At 46.8% G+C, this 19,587-nt stretch overlaps 1 protein-coding gene across 11 annotated transcripts in view; it reads right to left on the reverse strand.

The window, feature by feature from the left end:
* Window positions 1-19,587, reverse strand: part of Prr5l (proline rich 5 like) — a 190,133-nt gene that overhangs the window by 79,814 nt on the left and 90,732 nt on the right. For 5 of the 11 annotated variants that reach the window (XM_052726430.1, XM_052726435.1, XM_052726432.1 and 2 more), the window contains one exon: window positions 6,087-6,206. The exons of the other annotated variants lie outside the window; for them this stretch is intronic. The gene's annotated coding sequence lies outside the window, so the exon portion shown is untranslated. The remainder of the gene's footprint in view (window positions 1-6,086; window positions 6,207-19,587) is intronic. 11 annotated transcript variants of the gene reach the window in all.

The following is a 19,587-nucleotide window of genomic DNA, read 5'->3' on the forward strand; positions in this document are numbered from 1 at the left end:
ATATAGGCCATCTCACAACAGCACAAGAACTCTGCAGCTCAAAATGTCAGCAGAGCCAAGGAGGAGAAACCTCGCTTCAAACCCTGGCGTCTGGGCACAAACACATGTTCTGAGATGCTACACGACTGATAGCACTCTGGAGTGGGGTGCTACAGGGTCCCCTGTAGACTACATGGGTCTACATGGGACCCACTAGATCCACAGATTGTAATGTCATAAGATGTCTTTTTGACCCTGCTATACAGCAATTTCTTATGAATTAAAACATCCCATCAAGGACAGGGGCTCCTTAAGACTCAAGAAGTAAGCAACTTCCAAGTCTTAGGAAGTTACTGAAACTCTCTAGATTCACAAGCCACACCCACCCCAACAAACTTAGACAACCAAGAAAGACTGCTAAGAATAAGAAACCGTCCAGCCTGTCAATCTGCCTGAATGTCATGCCGAGAGCTCCAGGGTTCCCCATGCTGGGGTAGGCTTTTGGTGATGCAACTGTCTTTGAGTCTTCCATGCTGTAAGGAACCTCCAGTAAGCTCATTGGTTCAACAAGTTGGACTTTGGAGATATCATTACTTTCCCGGTCATTCGTTCCCTATGTGAACAGACATTAGTGCACATCCTTCCAGGAACAGTACCACACAACAGATCTGTGTGCGCTTTAGACTTCATCCTTGGCCAACCTGGACGACCCTTTGTGGGAGGTCAGTTTGACAAGATTTGTAGACAGCAAAGGTGAAGGCCAGAACAACTGGGAAGCCATGTTCAGAGTTCTCTCAAGGCAGAGCCTCAAACAGATTCCCAAGCTCAACTCCCCAACCTGTGTGGTCTCCCCGATGCCAGTAAAGGTCAACAGTGGGCTCAGATAACAACTCTGAATTGACACTGACCTTTAGCAGATGTGTGTGTGTGTGTGTGTGTGTGTGTGTGTGTGTGTGTGTAAGGGCATGCCATGAGGGATTTTCTGAGGCCTAAAAGACATTTATTATCCTGCTGGTAGGTGAAGTTTTTTGTTTGTTTGTTTGTTTTTTGTTTTTTTAAATCATTTCAAACACCAGAATTACCAAGTCCACCCACTAATTTTGCCTGCAGATATCACAAGGAAAATAGCCAAAGGGCTCCATGAAGGGAGCAGGGAGACAGTTGCCTGATGCTTCAGAGTTCTCCAAATGCCTGCAGAAGTTGACTTGGTCTCCCGGAATGGACGATGAGTCAGTTCCAAAGGATTTCTGATGCACTCAACAGCAAGAATGAAAGGATTTACCCTGAGGAGCTAGGCTGCTGAGGTCAGGAGCAGGTTGAGACAGGGTCTGAGGCTGCTCAGAGCAGGCTAACACAGACACATTTCAGAGCCAGAGGTAGGATTGCGTCCCAGTTCTGAACAAGGAGACAGAAACAAACCTTTAGCTGTCGTTCCGGGCTCTGCTTAAACTGACGAATATCCCAGTGCCCCTAAACAGACAAAAGTACCCAACAGAGTCCTTTCTTTAATCCTCAAATTCGTGAGCAACCCAGCTCCCTTCACAAAACCAAGAACTCAGCCAGTGTCCAAAGCACCAGCAAGGCTGGAAAAAAAAGCTCTGTAAAGTAATAAGAGAAGTGAGAAACAGAAGACATTGCCGATGAGTGAGAGTGAACCTGAGTAGGTACGGTATGTGTGAAACTCTTCTATTGACACCTCAGAACCGAGAAGGGGGCATGAGAGCACAGAGAAAGGCATGTGTAAATACACAACTCGATGTAACACATAATTACACACAGAGTGTACTGCACATGTAATTATTCTGGACAGCAGCAGAGCAAGTGCTTGCCAGGTCCACCCATAGACCACAGTCAAAAGAGGAAGAAGAGTCATCTGGAGAGTGCATCATTCTCCAATACCCTTCTAGGCTACCTCAGTGAACTGGGTTCTCCAGAGGCTGCTGAAACTGGCTGAACTTGGCCATGAGCTCCTGATTTCTATAGCAACGCCATGCATTACTTGCTATGGAATGTAAGACCTGGATAGTTATACACATATAGTGAGTCTCTCTATACATTTATACGCTATGTAAAAGTTTCTAAAATTCTAGAATATGTTACAGCTAAAAAAATACTGCAGGGTTTTTTTTTTTCAAGCCAGCTTCAATTTAAGAGAGTGTTTAAATTCCTAGTTAATGGTAATTAGAGAGCAAGCAGCATCTCTTTAAACGCTGCTAGACAGAACTTAATCCAATTTGGTAATCACTAACCTCTGGGCTTTTTCCCCCTCTCTTTCTCTTTCTCCTAAATGAAACCCAAGCATTGATCTACAAAAGCTATAAACTGGCAAAGCATAAGAAAAGAATATTTAAAGAGAGATTGAGTGACTGTTACCTCAAAGGGCCAAGTCCAATTAAAATGGAAACAGGTCTCACAGGCTCCCTTACATCCACGGCCTATAAGCTGGCTGGTGCAGAATAACAAAAGGCACTCCCAGGAGTGGGGGACTCACTTTCCCACTGCTCTCTCCCCACCCCCCACCCCACCCCACCGCCCCAGAACTGCATCGGGCATGGCATTCACCAAGTCTTATCTGGCTGTGTGACCGAGGGCCACTCCTTCCCAAACCAATGTAGAGTTGTTCTGTTTACCTTCCTTTCCTTCCGCAGAACTAGCCCTTCAGGCCTTTGAGTCTGGTGACCTCCTTTTTCCCACTGTAGAGTCCCCACGTAGCTGGAACTGATTCAGAAACTTCCATGTAAACCACTACAACCATCTCGAGAACTTGGGAGTCTGCCAGACTGTGAATTATCTCAAGCTGATCTCTGATGGCTTGTCACTGTCTTGTCATCTATGTCCCCAGTCGCCTTCTTGACTCCCATGTGGAATCTTCCCTTGTAAAAACAAATGCCTTCTGCTCACCGGGGTACCCCTGTTTCGAAATTCTGAACCCTGAATCCTGAACAAAATATCTTCCCTTCAAATTCCAGCCACAAAGCCGGGCGGTGGTGGCACACGCCTTTAATCCCAGCACTCGGGAGGGAGAGCCAGGAGGATCTCTGTGAGTTCGAGGCCAGCCTGGGCTACCAAGTGAGTTCCAGGAAAGGCACAAAGCTACACAGAGAAACCCTGTCTTGGAAAAAAAAATTCCAGCCACAGAGGTATTAATTTTCTCGGCTGCGTGAGTAGACGAACATTATTTAGAAGCCCTGCCGCTAACATATTTACAGTGTGCATAGAGTCAGGTAGCTCTACCGACCGAGCCTTTCAAAGATGACAGACGTTGTAAGAGCTACTTCTCAAATCTATCCTGTGCTGGTCGGTTCTGCAAAAGGAACTAGAGAGAAAGGACTTTGCATTTGTTTTACCTGGTACAAGGGTTGTATCACAGGAACAAACAGTCATATCACCAGGACAGAGTGATGTGAACAGAGCTGAAGCATCACAAGGGTTGCTGCTCCAAGTTGCACCTTCTCCAGATGAGGAGATTAAATGTTGAACATACACTAAGTTAATGAGTAAACCAAAGATAGAACATTTCGGTAAGCCCTCTCAGTGTGAAGTTCTCAGGTGGACACAGCAATGGTATTCCAAGAGAAGAGGGAGGGCTTTTTCAGTGAGTGTGTGCTCCTTGCCATTTGGAAACCACACACCCTGTGGGCTGGGGAAACGGCTCCATTGGTAAAGTGCTTGCCACACAAGCAGGGGAACCTGAATCTGGATCCCCAGAACTCACATAAAAAGCCAGACCTGAGGGCGTGCTGTAATCTCTGCACTGGTGTGGCTGTGCAAAGGAAGATCCCAGGGACTTGCTGACTAGCCAGTTAGAATCAGTGAGAGACCCTGACTCCCAAAATAAAATAGAAATCAACTGAGGAAGACACAGACATTGACACACACATATGCAATGCAATATGCATGTACACACAGACATAACACACACACACACACACACACACACACACACACACAAATGTAATCAACTATATAATGATGTAGTGAACATCTGGGGAATCCCACAGAAGGGGAAGACATCTGCAGCCTCCAAACCTAGAGGGGCAATCTATTCTGAGCTCCATCCCCTGTACACATAACTTACGTCCTCTGAGCCTCAGTGTGCTCACTTATTTAGTGGGCATGCAGTAGTGCTCCATCATTTTGGTGAGCATATAATATACCAGGCTCAGTGCAAAGTGTTATCATAAGGTATGAAGAGGTGTTTACAGTTTTCCCTGTTTTCAGAAGCAGGTTTTTCTTGACATTTCAACATTAAAGATAACTGCTAAAACCACACCTATTGAAATAAATGCATACTCACGCCCCTCCAAGATCTGAAAAAAATGAGTTTCAACGCTTCAGAAACCGGTTAGACTCAGGTTAGACCTAGGGCAAGCAGGCTTATTTCTATTACCAGCTCTCATTTACACATTGATGGGTCCAGCTGTTAGAAGTGTGTTTAAAAAACTAGAACAAGGGGTGGGAGTGGAGAAACCAGAAGACAGCTTGACAGCCTGGTCAACCATTGCTTGCCATCTCTGAAAGGCAACACGCTACAGAAACTACTCTCCACAGCAACTCTGGTCCTCTCTGGAGCTCAGGACGGCAATGAGAGGACCCCTCTGCCCGGTTAAACCTGGCAGACCATCCTACTCTCTTCAGGTGTATAAGGAACCTCTCACTAAGAGCTAAGTTTAAAATGTGGCTAAATTGATTTCCATAAGCTTCACTTCTATCCTGGTTCACTGGCAGCTTGGTGTAATCAGTAACAGCGCCTACCTCCAGAGCAATTTAGCAGAACTAACAATGCCTTTTTGAAGTATATGGAGGCAAGAAATACTATTACTTCAAACCCTAGGTGGTCAAGATCACTAAGAGATTGTCAAAGGCGCAGTCTCCAAGGCTGATGATGCCATACTGAAAGACGGCAGGGGGGAGGGGGAAGAGGCTGACAGGATGAAGCCTGATTGTCCTGGACTGCTGTGGTCATGATCTTGGGTTTCTGAATTTGCATGTATCGCCCGGGCAAGGATTCCAAAACTCCAAGTTTTGGATGCCTGGAGATTTTTTTCCATGCGGGTGTCCGCAGCAGACTTGTAGCTGAGCCGGCGCGCGTAAGCATCTCATCTTGTGGGGCGCGACGCAGCGCAGTAATTGAAACCTTGCACACCGCAGGATTGCAGTGGCGTCTATAAATACTCTCCACTTTAGTGCTGACAAGCAAAACGCGGGCTTCTGGCACCGCGGAGGAAGAGGCGGCGGGGGCATGTGATCCCCGGCAGGGAGAGCATAGAAATAGGGGAAACCCCTATTGCCCACGAAGGTGACACCCTAGAATCTATTCACGAAGGACCCTTCGCAAGCACACCTGGTCCGCGTCACAGTCCAGGGAAGACTGGGCGCGAGCCCTGGGAACCTCTCGTCCTGGGGCGCGGGTCCCACAGCGCCCCCTGCGCGCAAAAACGCGCTGTGTGCACACGAGGCGCGTGGAGGAAATCCCGGCCCAACGCCCCGCGGGCGCGAAAGACGAAGCGGAAAGGGGACACTGTGGCTGCCCAGCGCTAAGCCGCAGCGAGCTGTCCGGAGCTTCCCGCCACCAAGGGCCAAGTCTCCCGCGGGCTGTCCCTTAGCTACAGTGGCCTGCCCAGCGCACGGAACCAAGAGGCCGCCTTGTGCTGCCTCGGCTCCCATGCCTGGCTCCAGGAAAATAAGGGGACGGCTGGGAGGATCGGTTTCACGTCTGAGTCGCCCCGTGAGCAACCCTGGCTCTGCAGATATGCCCCTCGGGCCATGGGAGGACTAAACGGACACACGTACTCTTTATCTGCCTCCTAGCTCACTATGGATCCCACGATCGGCAGCATCCCCCAAAGCCATTCACAGCGCTTCCTCGCCCACCGTGACCCACTACGCCAAGGGTGGCCTGCCCCTTCCCTATCCACTCCTTGGTGGTCTACCTCCCGCCCTCAGCATTCAATGCGGAGGCACCTTAACCACGCGGAGTCTCCTCTCAGACTCTCTGTCTCCGTGCCCCCACTCCCACCCCCAGATCACGCCAGGCGAGTTCCTTTCCAAGACTGTGAAGTTGCAGAACGGATGACTCCAGGCCCTCCAGGGACTTCCCCACTCACCCCCTTGGGGTCCCCGGCGTGAGTCACCCGAGCCGAGCCGAGCACAGCCGCCACACGCCTCCGTCCCAGACACTGCGTGCGCAGGAAAAAGTTTCCGGCGTTCCAGGGAAAGTTTTCTCGCTGGAGAGAAACAAGCGATCAGGATGGTTCTCGCCTTGCTCTCCCTCCCTGGGTCTTCCTCTCCCAGCTCTGCTCTCCGCCTGGTCGCATCCAGCTCGGGTTCCTCTCCGGAGTATTCACTCCCGGAGTGGCTGGTGACTGTTTCCCTCCTCTCTCAACTTACGGCCGCCTCCTCTCCTCCCCCCACCTCCTCCCACTTTTCCTGTCCGGTGCACATCGCTCTAGTTTCTCTCCAACGCCCCCGCCTCGCTTCACCCTATCCCACGCCTCCTCTCCAGCAACAAGGGGAGGCGGAGTGGGGGACCCTGCGCTTAAATCCACTTCGACAATTTCAGGAAATCCAAGCTCGTGGTCCTAAAAAGCAGAGGAGGATGCTGCAAGTCAAGGAAACTCAGAGACACCTTTAGCTCGCCCAAGAGGAGATTGGCATCCCACAGTTAACCACAAGATAAGAAACTACCCAGGAGCCCAGAGGTGTTTGTGCAACCAGATAAAAAGGAAAGGAGAGCTGCAGAACTTTCGTGAGGCTGACAAGGTTTTTGTTGCTGCTTTGGGGCGCGCACGCGCAAGGTTCTCAAACCGATTCCACACTTGTTTGCCCCTCAGCGGTGCAAAACGACTTTAAGGATCTGGGATTCTCTTTCCAGGCGAAGGAGTCACAAACACGACAGGTCTTCAGAATTGAAACCACAGAAAACCAACCAATTCGAAATTTTAAAAACAGTGTAAAATTATTTTATTTTGATGTTGTTGTTGTTATTTGGTCTGTGCTAAGAATTTGAGCTGATAGTGGAGCACTCATGATCCTAGCACAGCGGTATTCAACATGTGGGTCATGACCCCTCTGGGGAGTCCGCATATCAAATATCCTGATATCAGATATCCTGCATATCAGATATTTACATTATGATTCATAAAAGTAGCAAAATTGCAGTTTTGAAGTGGCAACGAAGTAATTTTATGGTTGGGGGTCACCACAGCATGAGGAACTGTATTAAAGGGTCGCAGCATTAGGAAGGCTGAGAACCAATGTAGCACTTTGGAGGTAGAGGCAGGAAGACCAAGAGTTTAGGGCGTCGTGCTCTACACAATGACTTCTATTACACGCTGCATTATATAAGCCCTAGTCTCAAGGAAAAAAAAAATATACTTTTATGCAGCTGTTTGCAGGACTCCCTGCTTGCATAATTTTGTTCTGTGGTTGAGCAGGAACTACTTTAAAAGCGCTGTCCGACCTCATATTATTAACATGTGAACTTCAAAACCACAGTGACATTTGATGAAGGAAAAGATGTATGTGCCCTTTTTTGGTTAAAAGTAAGCATGGGTTTGCTTTGGTCACCATAACCCTATGAAGCCTTTGTGTTAAGGTGTGGGTGTGGAGGAGTCTCCAGGAATGCTAGAGAAATCTAAAGGACTCTGAAAAGAACCCCCAAGATGGTCCTTAAATCTCACTCTTAAGAATCTTTTCTAGGGGGGTGGGAGGAGGGAGGACAGGGGAATCCGTGGCTGAGATGTAAAAGTAAATTAATTAGAAAATAAAAATATTTATTAAAAAAATCTTTTCTATAGCTGGGGTGGGGTGGGTGGGGTGGGGTGCACAGCATAGTGCAGGAGGTGGAAAGCCTGGGGAGCTGGGTGATGATGGAGAATCAAAAGCTGACCTGGCCAGCATGGTGGCTGCAAAGGTCTGTAAGTCCAGCACTCAGAAGTGGATCTCTGCAAGTTCAGAGTCAGCATGGTCTACATTCCGAGGCTACACAGAGAGATCCAGTCTCAAAAAAAGTGGGGAGGGAGAGAAAAGAAGAAGAGGAGGAAAAGGAGAAAGCCAAAAAGCCGGCAGCTACAAGGCAGGGTTCCATACACCACCTATATACACACCTTCCTAGCCTCGGGATATTATCCAGTTACTGAAGAGCTGCTGGGCCTCAGTTTACTCTTTTGAAATGGGAATAAACATAATCTATATCTCGAGTCATTGATAAGGATTTAAGGAATTCACAAGGAGGAAGTACCTAGAATCTCTACAGGAACTCACTAGACAGAATGCTGTTATTACTGTTATCCCTGCTGTAAGGAAAGGATAGCCTTGAGCCCAGGCATTTCCCATTCCAGGGCTCCTCCCCTACAGCTGTTTGTTCAAGGAGACCTACTGTATTCTAGCTGCCTGTAAACAAAGCACCAGGAAGCAGTAGCCAGAGAATCTGAAGTTCCAGGTCAGCCTAGCTGGGTAAGGAAATTCTGTCTCAAAATAAAAATAAAATTGCGCCGGGCGGTGGTGGCGCACGCCTTTAATCCCAGCACTCGGGAGGCAGAGCCAGGCGGATCTCTGTGAGTTCGAGGCCAGCCTGGACTACCAAGTGAGTTCCAGGAAAGGCGCAAAGCTACACAGAGAAACCCTGTCTCGAAAAACCAAAAAAAAAAAAAATAAAATAAAATAAAATAAAATAAAATAAAATTGCAATTCACTCCTTCTTCCCAACACCGTTCACTCCATTCCTTTCCCTCTTAGCACCATTACCTTATAATATACTGCATATCACATACATTCATTCTCCTAAGTTAATCTGCCCCTCCCGTCTATCGACATAGAGAAAGACCATCTAAAAGCCATCCCTTTTGTTCACAATTGTGTCCGAATTCCTAGACCAGCGCCAGGCACATAGTATATCCATGTATATACTGCAGGAATAAATCCATGAATAAATTCATTCCACACTGACTGCCTCTGATGAGCAAGGAATTGTGCAGTGTATGGGGTGGGGGAGTGGGAATTAATTACTAGACCTGTCCAAGGAGGAAACCGTCTTCCCTGTTGGAAAAGCACCTTCCTGGGAAGTATTCACAGTGAAGGAGAAGGGGAGGGGCCACGAAAAAGGATTCAAAGATTGGGAGCAAGCTTTAAAGAGGTTTTAACCTGAACTTTTGCTAATTTAAGTTTGTGTTTGTTTATTTGTTTGTTGAGGTAGCACTCTCAAAGTCCAGGCTGGTGTCCAACTCCCTTAGCCTACGATGACCTTGAATTCCAGGTTCACCTTCCTCCTCCTCCTGAATGATGGGATTACAGGCCAGCCACATCCACACCACCACACCACACCCAACTTAGTGTTGCTAATTTTGTAAACAGAATCTTCTTCAAACGAGAAGCCAGTATTTTGGTGTAAATCAGGACTTCTCTAAGGCCAGTCTCCCATGCTTGTCACTTTGCAAATTTATATACATATCTCCAGTGAGCACTGCCTTTTCTAACTAAGAAACAGAGTCTTGTTGGGAGCATTCAGCACAGATCATGCCTTTCAAACACTCACTTGGAGGTGGTGGTGGGGTGCTAGCTAGTTCTTTATCAAGCATATCCCTGTAGAGTTTGCCGTGTCAGTCTCTGAAATGGAACTTGGTCCAAACCAGGCTTCAGATGAAAGGGTAATTCTGAGGCAGCCCCTTTAGGACTAAGGGTGGGAACCTAACTTAGGTTCAGCCAAGCCATAGATTTACCCTTTAACACAATCAGTCCCGAAATGTATTGGGTAAATCAGATTCCATTTTCAGGACCAGAAGTGAGAAAGAGAGAGAGAGAAAGGAGGAGGAAAAGGTGAAAGGTCATGATTCTGTCAGAACTCTAGATTATAGAAGCTGCAGACTGTCTACAGCTGGACTAGTTAGATGCGTATTAGCTGAACTTCATGCTGTTGTTCCGTTTTCTTAAATCAGAAAACTTAGTGTTAAAAACAGAGATCTCAGCTGGCTGCGAAGGCCCTGGGAGCAGTGATGTCAGTCAGCCTAACTGTAGGCCCGCAGGACCACAGGACCACAGAACCAGCTCTGCAATGGTTTTCTCCCTGTTTGGAGAGGACACCCAGTTTCTAGTTTGTCACAATCCCAGCCGCTCCCTGCTTCTCTGGTTCCTGGAATGGGTTCATCCGTTTCCCCACCACACTCACTGCAGCTTGAGAGGGATGCCCGCCTGTGCTAGGAGGGGCCAGAGCCGAGGGCTTCAGACATTCTTCCCCTGGCAAGAGAACCCATTGTTTTCAAACAAAGCTTTACCGTAGTGACATCATTTGAGTACTACTAAGGTAAAGGTAGCCACAGAGGAGACAGAGACAAGTGGGCACGGAAGGCAGGAAGAAGCAAAGGCCTTTAGTGGGGGCGGTCCCTAGGCACACTAACTACCTTCAGTTCCAAAGGCCTGCGGCTCTGCGTTTCCTTTTTTCTCCTGGCAATCCTGCCCACCCAGCCTTATTCCTCTTTCCCACTCCAGGAGAGCCGTAATCAGGCCACAGTCAGATGAGTGGTCCAACACCATCCTCAAGCGAGAAAAGAATATAGCACAGGGCTTCTGTGAAGTCAATACAGGACCTTTCTCTTGTTTCATTACCTGCTTCCATCTCTGAATCATAACAGGAACCACTCCAGTCAACAGCATTAAACTACGCAAGGCCTTACAGGCTTGGTATCCAACAGGAAGGAGTGTCACACTGTCTCCAATTTAAGTGATACAGGTCTGTTCTCCAGTTTAGACCACCTCAGTGTCCTTGATGTCTCATGCGGCATCAGGCAAGTATTCCAGAGAGGAAAGGCATCCCTCCAGACCTTGTCTTGTCTCCTCTTGTATGTGTCTCTGTGTGTGTATGTGCACTTGGGGGAAGGAGGCATGCACATGTGTGCACATGGGTGGGGAGGTCAGAGGCTGATGATGGCTGTCTTCTTCAGTCGCTCGCCGCCCTATTTTTTTTTTTTTAGACAGGGCTTCTCTGCGTAGCTTTGGAGCTTTTCCTGGATCTTGCTCTGTAGATCAGGCTGGCCTCGAACTCACTCCTGAGTGCTGGGATTAAAAGTGTGCATCACCACCACCCAGCCCTCGCCCTATTTTTTGAGATGGAGTCTCTCACTGATGCTGGAGCTAGACAGTGAGCTCTAGGGATGGATCCTCCTGTCTCTGCTGTCACAGCATTGAGATTCCAGTCATAGAAAGCCCGAATCTAGTTTTGTACAAGCAAGTGCTTTATGGCAATCTCCCCAGCCTCCCTCGATTGCCTTTTATGTGGGGAAGGAGACTCTAAAACTCCAAGATCCTTTGACTCAGAGGTTATAAGGACATGGGTAGGTTTCTGAACCAAGTGTACATTCAGGCCTCAAAGCTCCAGTCATAAAAATAAGTTAACGTGGTTATTCATGATAGGTGCCAACCTGAATATAGAATATAGCAAGCACTTAGAAATCCTCAGCACTCACCAGCCATAAAAACAGGACCATATGAGAAATGTGCTCTGCATCTGACCTAATTGCAAGGTATAAAATCAGTGACCTTTGGTACCCAGGGAAGGTTTGTCACACACACGCTGCCTCCTGCCAACATCCACCAGAAAAATTCAGTACCTCCAAGTTTGTTGGGGGTAGGGGGTAGAATTTAGATGATACAACCAAACAACAAAAATTCCCTTCCACCTTTTTCTTGTTGGCATCAGAGAATTTCTAAGACATTGGTTTTTAACTTTCTTTTTTTTTCTTCTTTTGGTATTGAGGTGTGTCCTTCCTATTTAAGACAGCTGGTGATTGATTAAATCTGAGACTGCTTGAAAAAGTAGGTATTACAGATGGAAAGCAAGTTAGAGATCCTACACAAATAATCCCTTGGATAAATATTTCAATTATTCCTTTACACAATCCCAACTCTGCTGATTGGACAAAACATTGTCCAGCCATTGATTTGTGTTAAGTACTAGAGGTGCAAGAATTAACACAAAGGCCTGGTTCCTGCCTTCAAGGGGCAGGAGACAAGCACACACAAATGAAGGGGATCACTTTTTCTATTGGGTAACTTTGTCACTGCTGTGATGGAAACATCACAGAAACAACTTGAGGGAGAAAGGATTTATTTCGGCATATGGTTTCAGGGACATCAGTCCATCACAGCAGGGGAGGCATGGCGGCTGGAGCAATGGGGGAATGTGGCAGAGGCTTCTCACAGTTGGTAGATCAGGAGGCAGAGCACTCCACTAGAGGTGGGCTGGACTATAACCCTCAAAGGCTGACCTACAGGAACCCACTTTCACAGCTGTGTTCACTTCCTCAAAGGTTCCACAACCTCCTGAGATCACACCAACAGTTGGGGATGGGATGTGCAAAGACATGAAATTGTGGGAGATAGATACTACACATTCAGACCATAACAGGTTTCAACGCTGGTGAATTTTGTGAAAAGGAGAGAACAGAGCACTGGTGACAAGAAAAGAGAAGGGCTTTATGTGTGGTCCTTAGGGATGATCTCTCAGAGAAGGTAATTATGGAGTGAGACTAATAGGAAGAGACATACTCCTGGGAACATTAGGAGGCCTGAGTCAGGAATAAACTTGGGAAGATGAGAGGCAGAGAAAAACACCCACATATTTGAAAGATAACAAACAAGTGAAGAAGGGGGAGAATGACTTCTGGGACAAAGTCAAGGTCACATCAGAGAGGACCTGATGGTCATCCAGTCACCATCGGAAGTCATGGAAGGGTTTTTATGATCAGTAGTACTGCAGTTTGGACCTTGAGTGTCCCACCAAGGACCATTTGGTAAAATCTAGATCCTCAGTGTGGTGCTATTAAGAGAATGGGTCAAATAGAAAGTGGTGGATCACTGAGAATGTGCCCCTGAAGAGGACTGCAGGACTGACCCCAGTCCCTTCTTTCCCTGTTCATACAACAAGGCCAACCAATGAAACCAGGACCCAAAGGAAACCTATCATCATAAACTGATTGTCTTGGGTGTGTTCTATAGTGGCACAAAGATGGCTGACACAAGTAGAGTGCCACAAGAGGCTACTTCTGCCCATGTGTTGTCTGACAACATTTTTCCTGGAGAGATGCAATCCTCAAGTCTACTCACCCTAGATGGGGTTCCCACAACAGACCAAAAAATGGACCACAGGACACATACCATCCAAGTCCACTTTGATGAACCAATGAATTTTATTGCGGTTACTTACAAGAGCATGGCTGAGGAGTTGCTTACAGGAGCAGAAATAACTCCAAGACAAATGCAAACCAAAGCCCCCACCCCAACACAAGTGATAGCTCACAAAGCTGGGAACCTGGAGCATACTGCATAGCCTGCCCACAATTTAATAGCTTGAAAAGTGTCCTTTATAAGTGACTCTGATAGAAACCTCTTCCAGGAAGCTTGGTTGGTTTCTGGGTTTTCCAGGCACTGGTCTGGTCTCAGAGTCTTGTTTGCAGCTTAGATGTGCTCTTCTGAGGGGGACTCTGAGCTTTTATTGTTTACTCTGGCAGGGAGGGGCCTAGTGAATCTGGTCAATTTTGGGGACTTCCTGAAACTATTCTGAGTTGTTTACCTTCCTGCTTAAGGAGCTTCCCTGTAGGATATAATGTTTCAATCTTGGAGGAAACTGTTGCACAACAGCCTGAAGAAGAAGAAGAAGAAGAAGAAGAAGAAGAAGCTGCCACATCTCTGACATAACCAAAAAAGCCACTTAAAGAGAAAGAAGACTGTCTGCAGAAACCCGGGAGTTCAGTGTCGCAAGAGATCCCAAGAGGGTTCTGAGGACAAGGAGGGAGTACTGTAACAGTCTTTTCTAAGGTTTTATTTGTAGTTATGTGTTGATGTGCGTGTCTGTGTGTGAATTTATGCATATGAGTGTAGTGCCTTAAGCCAGAAGAGGACATCAGATTGCCTGGAGCTGGGGTCCCAGGCAACTGTGAGCCACCTGATCTGGGTGCTGAGAACTGAAGACAGGTCCTCTGCAAGGGCAGCATGTGATCTTAGTTGCTGAGCCATCTCTCCAGCCCTCTGTAACACAATCTTATTTCTGCATTAGAAAGCTCTCACTGAGGGCTGGAGAGATGGCTTAACTGTGAAGACCACGGGCTGCTCTTATAGAGGCCCTGGGTTCAGTTCCCAGCATCTGTGAATCTAGTTCCAGGGGATCCAATGCCCTCTTCTGGCCTCCATGAGCACCAGTCACTAACAAGCGTACATCTATGAAGGCAAACATTCCTACACATAAAGTCAAAACTATGGATCTTATTTCCCTCTTAAAGATAAGGTCTATGGCCAGGTGGTGGTGGCACACGCCTGTAATCCCAGCACTCGGGAGGCAGAGGCAGGCGGATCTCTGTGAGTTCGAGGCCAGCCTGGGCTACCAAGTGAGTTCCAGGAAAGGCGCAAAGCTACACAGAGAAACCCTGTCTCCAAAACAAAACAAAACAAAACAAAAGATAAGGTCCATGTAGCTCTGGCTCTCCTGGAACTTGCTATATAGATATAGACCAAGCTGACCTCGAACTCTTAAAAATCCCCCTGCCTGAGTCTCCTGAGTGCTGGGATTAAAGGCATGTGCCACCAGTCCAGAAAGCTCTGACTGGGCTGGAAAAAAAATGGTTCAACAGTTAAGGGCGCCTACTGCTCTTCTACAGGACTCAAGTTTAGTTCCCAGAGTGATCTCACCAGATGACAGGATGAACTAGAAAAAGAGCAGAGGTGATCCGCAGTGGTCCCTTTAGGCTGTGAGAAACCAGGAAGAAAGAGACGGGGAAGCTTAGGGACTGAGCACTGATGATTGTGATCTAGTGTAGCCTCAGTGATGCAGGACTGTCTGGTGTGCTAGGTGGATGAGGAAAGGCAAGTGCCCATAGATAATGTTTTGTTTTTCAGTGGAAATGCCGGGTTACAATAGAGGTCAGCATACACCTATCCATTAAGGCTAGACCAATGTGTGGCGGGGGCATTCCAAATGCATACTAAAGTTCATCCAAAAAGGAGATTCCATCTCCCTCAACTATCACAGAAGGCATTTCGAGGCACCTATGCCAAGACCCACCATACTTTGGACACTAATGTGGAACAGTGGATGGTCCCGTGACATATATCAAATGGCTGGAAATGGCGGTAACACTAACACAAGAGAAGATGAGCTTGTGACATCCAGACTGCCTCTTAAGAATGGAAGCTAGCGGTTCTGGAGAGGTGGCCCAGCCCTTGTTCTTGCTGAGGACCCAGGTTTAGTTCCCACCATGCACATGGTGGCTCCCAACCATCAGTAACTCCAGTGCCACAAGATCAACACTCTCTTCTGATCTCCACAGGCACCAGGCACCAATATTGTGCACACACAGACGTGCGGACAAAATAATCATACACACAAAATAAAATAGGCAAGTCATAACAACAACAACAATAACAAATTAATGCAAGCTAGGGGATGGGAAGATGGTTCAGTGGGCGAAAATGCTCGCCCCATCTCAGTTCTCAGAATCTACACACAAGCGGGGCGCCGAGCACAAGCATCTGTATTGGAAGTGCTGCCGCACACAGGTAGAAGGTAAGGACAAGAGAATCCTCACTCTCAGACCAGCTAGCCTGGCTCAAATTCAGTAGTAAACAAGAAGCAGCCCTGGTCTCAAACAAGGTAGAAGGTGAGACAGACATCCAAGGCTGTCTGTCCTCTCATCATCACATGTGTGCCTTGGCATGCCTGTACCTTCATTCACACACACAAGTAATGTGCACACATGAATACCACACATACACACACACATGCACACACATATCTATTTTTTTTTAAATTTTAGTCATTGATTGAAACTAAAACTAAAGTTCTGTTTGTGGGGCTAATGAGATGGCTCAGTGGTTTAAGGCCCTTGCTTCCAAGGCTGATGACTTGAGTTTGATCCCTGGGACCCACATAATATAAACAAAGAACAACACCTGAAAATTATCCTCTGACCTCTACATGCACACACACACACACACACACACACACACACACACACACACACACACACACAAAGACAGAGATAGAGAGACAGAGAAAGACAGACAGACAGAAATAAATAAATAAATGCAGTTTTAAAGTGTTAGGTATGGTAGTTCATGCTCTTAACCTGAGGACATGGGAGAGAGCCATAGCAGGATTTTTAAGTTCCAGGCCAGCCTGTACTACGTAGTGAGACCTTGTAACTAACAAACAAAAACACCGACATCAAAACCAGAAACTGGAATTCACACATAGTTGGGATGTTTGACCTCTCCTGGGTTGGCCCCCCCCAACCCAGTAGAGGCTGTTGGGCTGTGCCGTGTGGCCCTTGTCTCCTGGGACCCTTGCGGCCTCCTGACCACTCCACGTTTTGGCTTTTCTCCCTTTCTCTGCCAGTCCGCACAAGCCATAAGGCCAAATTAGGGTCTCTTGATCCCTTAAATGGCATCATCAAATTATATCTCTCTCTCCCCTTTTGTGATCCATTCCCCAGCCCGTCCCTGTTCTCAAGAGCCTCGTCCCTGTTCCCTGGGTCCAACAGTTCTCAAGGGCCTCATCCCTGTTCTCTGGGTCCAACGGTTCTCAAGAGCCTCATCCCTGTTCTCTGGGTCCAACAGTTCTCAAGAACCTCATCCCTGTTCTCTGGGTCCAACGGTTCCTCACCAGCAAAATCCCGTAAACGTCAGCTTCTTACCAGCTTTTATGTCCAGACTTAGGAGCACTCTATATTTTGATCTAGGACACTTTCAATCATTTTTTTAAAAAGTGACTCAGGATCCTAAAAGCTTTTATTTGTCTAGTATCTGTCCGTACTTCCTGTATTCAAAATTAAAAGTTAAACTAATAGAGTAAATTTAAAATAACAAAATCACCATGTATTTTATGAGAGATAAGATTGTTCAGAATGATAACACTGGGAAGCGGTTGCTGCATCTCTGAGACTCCTATCCAGCTTAACAGAGGACAGCTGGATCCTGCCATTTCTACATTCAGCCTTTTGCACTGGCACACACACATTGCTCCAGAACAGCAGCAGACTTATGAAAGAATTGGCATGAAGATGGTGAATAGCACCTTCGGATTTCTGTGAAAGTAGTGTTACTCTCATGGCTCTCTGCCCGGGGCCTAGGGATGGATGGCCTAGGGTCTTGGAGCATCTGGAGAATGACTGTCCTGATTAGAATCCTGGTTGTTCCTTGTTTCCTCACAAATCCTCCAAATGGTGTTGGTTTCTCTCCAGTATTCCTCGAACTACTGGGCTGGAAGTTAAAATGTTTGTTTTCCTGGTTATTCACATTCCTGCCAAACCACAGTCTCTCCCTCAGAATGGACATGATATTGCCAGGCCACTCTATCCATGGTCTCTTCTTTCTGTGGTCATTGTTGACTCCAGAGTTATCCCCATCCTTCCTTCAAGCTGTTATTCCTGGTTTATGGTCACTCTCCTAACAATGGCTCATGTCACACCTCTTGATGATTTGAATATCCATAGAAAGAATCTTTCTGAAATCATGGCAGATCAGATCCTCGAATTCTCTTCCAACGGCCTTGCCCTCTGCTCTACAGCCACTGCTTACTCTTACGGTCGTCCTTGATCTTGTCACTTCCTGGGGACACTCTCTCCCACTCCAACCACCACACCCCATCTTCCCAGCCAGAATTATAATAGTCTAACTCCACTGGGGCCTCAGTTGTAGCTAATTGCTTTCCTCAGGGTTTTAGTGATGCCCAGATGAAGCTTATGGGACATATGTGAAATATTTGCAATGGTCCTTGACACACAACACTGTATTTTTAATGGCAAAAGCAAATATTAGGTATGACATTCAAAGTAAGAAGACAGTTTTGAGACAGAGTTCTCATACAGCCTAGGCTGGTCTCCAACCCAGTGTGTAGCCAGGGATGACCCTGAGCTCCTCATCTTCCTGCTCCCACCTCCTAAGTGCTGTCTTAACATGAAGTTTTATGCATGTCAGGGGTCATCCGACCTAGGGCTTTGGGCTTACCTGCCTGGCAAGCAGCCTACCAACTAAGCCACATTCCTGACCACAAATGAGAAAACTTTTTGTGTCTGTTGTCCATGTGTGTTTCCCTTGATAAACAACCCCAGTTCCGTTATCAGTCTAACAGTGTACTATATTTTTAGTTTATTTTAGCTTTTCTTCACAGTCTAATATGTGTTACAATTCTGAATAATAATGAAGTTTAAGGAGACCTCCATAAGTCAGCCAAAAATATATAGAGGCTGAGTATAGTGGTACATGCCTTTCATCCCAGCACTTGGGAGGCAGAGGCAGGTAGATCTCTGTGACGTTGAGGCCAGCCTGGTCTACATAGTGAGTTCTAGGCTAGCCAGGGGTATATAATGAGATCTTGCCTCAAAAAAAAAGTAAATAAAACAGTCATCTTCAAAGTAAAGCATGATGTTCATATTTTCCCCACTTCCAAAACTCATGTAACCGCAGCATGAATAATGACAGTAGATAGTGATCTGAGCATCAGTTACATACAAAGGCAGATGGGGCAAACGAGTTCCTTCATGTTTGCCAGGGTCTGTTTGGGGAAAAGAGGAGCACAAAGGAGGAAGAAAGCAAAGAGAAAGGAGAGACAGGAGGAGTTCTGTGGCTACTGGGGTGGAACTCAGGCCAGAAGCTTTCATCTCGGTGAGTCAGAAGCCTGATGCAAAGTGCCTTAAGGAGACTGGGGAGATGGCTCAGTAGATAAGGCACTGCTGGGGATCCTCTAAACCCACATAAAGGCCAGGCAGGTTCAGTGGCCCTTTTGCAATCCCACCACTCTGGAGGCAGCGATAAGAGATCCCCAGGGTAAGCTGGCTATCTACACTAGCAGGAATCAGAGAGGCTCTGCCTCAAAATAAAATGGAGACTGAAGAAGACGCCCAGTGTGAACTTCAGGCCTCCACACACGCATGCATATACATTTATGCACACCAGTACACATGTACACACACACACACACACACACACACACACACACACACACACACACTCCCTGAAGGTTAATCTGGGCCTCTTTCTTCAATATCAAAGTCCCATGCACCACCCTATAGCCACCATTTAGTATGCTACATACCGTGACACACACAGATCCATCTGATACATTTAGGGGATCAACTCAAGCTGAGTTCTCCAGAGACTAGTATATAAACTAGAACATTAATGAACATAGAAGCTGTAATACAGGTCTGTTTGTTTTTTTTTAAGACTCTGCCCAGAATTCCATTGATAAGCTGTCTCTTTAGGTAAAAGAGATTAATAAATATGATTAATAGGAAATACATTAATTTTTGTATTCTCTGTGTAATATACACTCCATGTGTCTCTCTTCCTCCTTTTCTCCTTTCCCTCTCTCCTCTTTTTTTTTTTAAGATTTCTTTATTTAATGTGCACTGGTGTTTTGCCTGTATATACTCTGTGTGAGGGTGTCAGATCCTCTAGAACTGGAGTTGCAGTCAGTTGTGAGCTGCCATGTGGGTGCTGGGAATTGAACCCAGGTCCTCCGGAAGAGCAGCCAGTGCTCTTAACCTCTGAGCCATTTCTCCAGCCCCCACCTTCTCCTCTTTTTATCCCACTTCACATACACACAAATATGAAACCTAGAGG

The sequence above is a fragment of the Peromyscus californicus genome, unplaced genomic scaffold (assembly GCF_007827085.1).
Source record: "Peromyscus californicus insignis strain IS unplaced genomic scaffold, ASM782708v3 Scaffold_7__1_contigs__length_154581171, whole genome shotgun sequence".
Taxonomy (NCBI): Eukaryota; Metazoa; Chordata; class Mammalia; order Rodentia; family Cricetidae; genus Peromyscus; species Peromyscus californicus.